General features: G+C 49.7%; 2 pseudogenes; one reads left to right on the top strand and one right to left on the bottom strand.

The window, feature by feature from the left end:
- The window catches only part of LOC119280185, a 2,057-nt pseudogene extending 1,990 nt beyond the window's left edge, over positions 1-67 (top strand).
- A 1,124-nt stretch (positions 68-1,191) lies between these two features.
- LOC119282519 lies at positions 1,192-3,581 on the bottom strand (annotated as a pseudogene).
- Between the last annotated feature and the right edge of the window lie 727 nt (positions 3,582-4,308).

Here is a 4,308-nt window from a genome sequence, read left to right as displayed (position 1 = left end):
ATTAGTTTCTATTTGAGTTTGGTATAAATTTCTCCATTGTTGAACTTAGGACATGTACAATGGTTGATATGATGGTCTTATCTTAAACATTGCATGTAATTTAGAGATGACAATAAAACGTGTCTACAATGTGTTATCCTTTACCCTTATCTAAGATAACTAGCTATTCCTAAAATCATGGTGACACATATCGGGCTAAGAGGTCATCTCTTAAATAAGAGAAGACAAGTCTTTTCTTATGTATTCTCTCTCCTCCACCTCAGCAATTATCTTACGTGGCACACCTAAGATAGCACCATTGTACATGCCCTTATGTAGATATGTGCAAGGGCAATTTTCATTCATGTCTTTTTTATGATCCCTTGAGCCACTTCTACTCTATCAATCCCAGAGACGGCTACCAGGCGCCACCACCGCCTTGATGGCGAGGAGTGGTTGCTTAGCGCTCCGCCAACGCCGATCGCGGCAAGGCCGCCGCCAGGGCTCCGAAGGCAATGTCGGCAGTGGACCCGCCGTCACTCCGCACCGCGCAGCAGGAGGTTGACAGACAAGGCTGTCGCGGCCCTTCGGCGCCACGAGAACGACGACGACACCGATGGCGGTGTGGCAAGGCCTTTCTATGTAAATTATAGCCGAATTAGAATGAATTCCACCGTGTTTGAATGAATTTCGTCGGGTTAGTTTGAATTGTTGTTGAAATGTATCCAGGGCAGCATTGGACGGTGGCCTCCGGCATCCTTGTCCGAGGATTGGTCCTCCTGGTCCGCAGATGGATGCCGGAGGAAATTTACCGGTCAACGTTTGAGATGCCCTTAAGCCCCTGGGAAGTCAAGATTACGTGCTAGCTTTGTGCCCTCATGTTTATTCCTTCTAGCGATTATTTCTCTTGTATCGAAGTGTCAAACTTCAATCTATTTTGCACAGCTGCATTCTACATTTTATTATAATATTCACGACGATGAATAAAATACCAAGTTTTCATAATACTGAATTTTTTTCTGCGGAACACTGAAATCTGTGTTAAAAAAGGAACACTGAACATTTAGTTGTATGGGTAACAACAATACTTGTGGCGCGTCTCACACGCTCATGGCTGCGTTCACTGTAGCCTGCTGTTCAAGGATAAGTGTATGCGTCAAATTAAGAACGAGTCCTTGGACATAGCCACGTATAGCGATGTAGCCAGTGAGCTTACAGTTGGACAGCTGCTTCTCTATGCTGATGTTCACCAAAGCATCCTCGCCAAACACACTCTTGCCGTAGAGATTGGCAGCAACAAACCCACAGTCCCCATCAAGCGCAGACAATGGTGTTAGGCAGTTCATGTTTGTTGACTTGATTATAAAGTTCACAAATGCCTTCTCATCATGAAGCAAGGTATTGACCTTCAACTTAACTTTCCACGGACACTCGGCCCACATCTTCCGGAAAGCTACATCAGTGCATGTAGCAGGTGTCATGTAATCCGCAATGCTAATGCTCATGTCTTTTAGGATCACCTCTGAAGGCCCCATTTCATCTGAAGTCTCGTAAACGATGCGAGTCATTATAATTCCAACATTTGATGAAGAAACCTTGATGTTGGCCTGGATTTGCACGCTCGTGTTAGGAGCCACAGTGTACTTCCGAGAGCGCTCAAGTAGTGCATTTTTACATGCTGTTGCAAACTCCAAACACAAGTTGTGCATTGTTTCTTCTGTCCGGTTTACGAGTGTAATATCAAGTACAGTATCATAGTATTGATTAACGGTAACAAATCCTTCAACATACAAAGGATCACTGAACCCGGTCAATTGAATAGGGCGGTTCAAATTATTCGCATCATCTGCATCCCTGAGTTCACCAGTTGCAGCATTTAAATCATCTTGGAATTCGTCTTCCAAGTCAAGTTGGCCCATTCCCCTCCTGCTCCTCAGGTGGTAGAAATCAATGGAATCATCAAGATGTGCATGGGCATTCTGTGCGTCGACATTCATCTTTTCATTCTTTCTAGATTGCTTCTCATCAAGCATCTTTGTGAAGCTCTGGTGGCATGACATCAACCAAACCTTCCTTTCATGATCATAATCAGTGCTACAAAGCAACCTAACACAGAACACGATTCTGTCATGTGAGTCAATAATGTCAATAGGGTGGGGAAGGTAAGAGGACTTCCCCAGCTGCAGCATGGACACCATGATCAGCAAAGACTCTGCTGATGCCTTGTTTGCTTCAACCTTATTAGATGGCTCAACCTCCTCCAGCCTCAGCACAAGCTTGGTCAACGTACACGCAACAACGGCGGCCAAGTGAAAATCACCTGACATAATGAGAAATCTGAGACTATGTTTGCAATCCAACAACCCACTTGTAGGAGCGCAGTCAAATATAGATTCATCGCTCTTCTCAGAGACATCGTTGAAGGGCTGATCTCCAAGTGTCTGCATAATGGTAGAAATGGCTGTCTGGACCTCAGATAGCGAAAACGAGTACTCCCCAAGGATCCAGAGAGCACATGAACAGATGAAGGAATCCTGGATAAAACTTAACAAAACAATCAGCCTCTCTATCACCGACACACGGAACAAAGGGTCGGTACCGATGACGTCACGCACAAACATAATGACATCCGAAGCTGAAGCAATGTCACCACCATACACAAGGAAATCCAAGAGGATCTGCATCACCAATCCAGTCACACTTGGGCACTCTACCGCACAGCCATGGATCGCTTGCACCAGCATCAGGTAGTACTCATAGGCCATCTCGAGGACACTGTCCATTGTCTTAAAAACCTCCTTCTTGAGGTATAAAACGACCTTCTCCACATTTTGTGTGGTGAGCAAACCAAGTACCAAATCCAGAACCTTGCTTATGACAACCAGATCAGCATCAGCGGTTGCAAGAGAGTGCAGGATGTCCATGACAAAAGAGACCATGATCTGACGGTGTGTGGTGCACAGCTCGCGCAGGCGGTCCAAGATAACGAGCCTCACCTTGTTGTCACTCTCTGAGGTGAGCAGCCGGAAGTAGGCTTCTGCAGCGGCGCGGATCAACGTCGGTGCACGGGAGACAGACAAGAGCGTGCGTGCGCAGTCATATACTACAACATCATCAGTTGTGCTCCATGGCGAGATGAAGGACATGATCATCTCAATGTACGTGGTTCTGAAGTGAGGGGCGTAGGCTTTGCGAACGAAATCGAGAGCCGCCGTCTGGAGGGTGACAGGCCACTCAGCGACGCGGACAGCGTTGCCGAGCAAGTAAGCGTTCGCATGATCCGGCGAGCAGTCGCAGAGCATGCAGAACGCTCTCCTCCGTGCACTCGGGTCCTGCTCAATGGCGAGAGCACGCTCCACAAGGTAAGGCGCGTTTGGGATGAGCTGCTCGCCACAATGCAGGCGGAAGATGACAGAGATTGCGGAGAGCGCGTGTCGGCGGACGAAAGGGTGCGGGTGCTTCAGATTGTCGATAATGGCGGGCACCGTCGGCTGGAGGAGCTCCGGCTCGCGGAGCCGGCAGAGGAACCGCAGCGTGACGCCGCGGATGTATTCGTTGGGGTGCTGGAGGTTGTCGCGGAGGTGGTGGGAGACGAGGATCATCTCCGGGATGACCTTGCCGGAGGCTTGGTCCCGCTTGTCCACGACCTCGAGGTAGACGAGGAGGAGCCTCTGGATGATGTGTTCCTCGGAGGGGAGGACGGAGCGGACGACGGTGATGAGGAGGTCGGGCACCGTGTCGCAGTTGAGGTGGAGCATGACGGCGCGCTTCAGTGCGTCGACCTTTGCGCCGACGTCGCTCCCCTCGAGGCCAGCCTTGATCTCCTCGGCCGTCCAGTGGCGGCTCTTGTCCAAGAGAGGTAGCAGGAGGGTGCACGGCGACTCCTCGCTCATGGCCGGTGGTCGCTGGGCCAGATCCCGATCCCGATCTGATCTGCCGTGCTCGATATCGGCGACGCTGGTTATGGTATGTGCGGTGGATCCGGGAGGAGGAAGGCGAGGGCACGACTGAGAAACGGATCGCTGCCGGTGTTGCGACTGAACGCCGACGAAGGTAATAAATCTGCCTGATTTTCTTGCTCATACGGACCTTAAACGCTATCATCAGATCTAGTAGAGGTGAGCTCCGCCGACAGTCTGGACTTGTCATATTTCTTTCTTTTTGCCATAATAATGGCCAGACTTACCATCTCTTGGGAGTCAAAACAATGGCCACGCCCCCCTTGGGAACTCCTCTTAGAGCATTTGCGGCCAGACTTGCATATCCGCCCCCCTATACGTCGATAGCGCCGGACGGCTCATATCAACACAGCTCAACTTCAAAACCTCA

This window comes from Triticum dicoccoides, chromosome 3B, assembly GCF_002162155.2.
Source record: "Triticum dicoccoides isolate Atlit2015 ecotype Zavitan chromosome 3B, WEW_v2.0, whole genome shotgun sequence".
Classification (NCBI taxonomy): domain Eukaryota; kingdom Viridiplantae; phylum Streptophyta; class Magnoliopsida; order Poales; family Poaceae; genus Triticum; species Triticum dicoccoides.
Note: the sequence above shows the minus strand (reverse complement) of the source record. Positions and strands in the feature narration are given on the sequence as shown.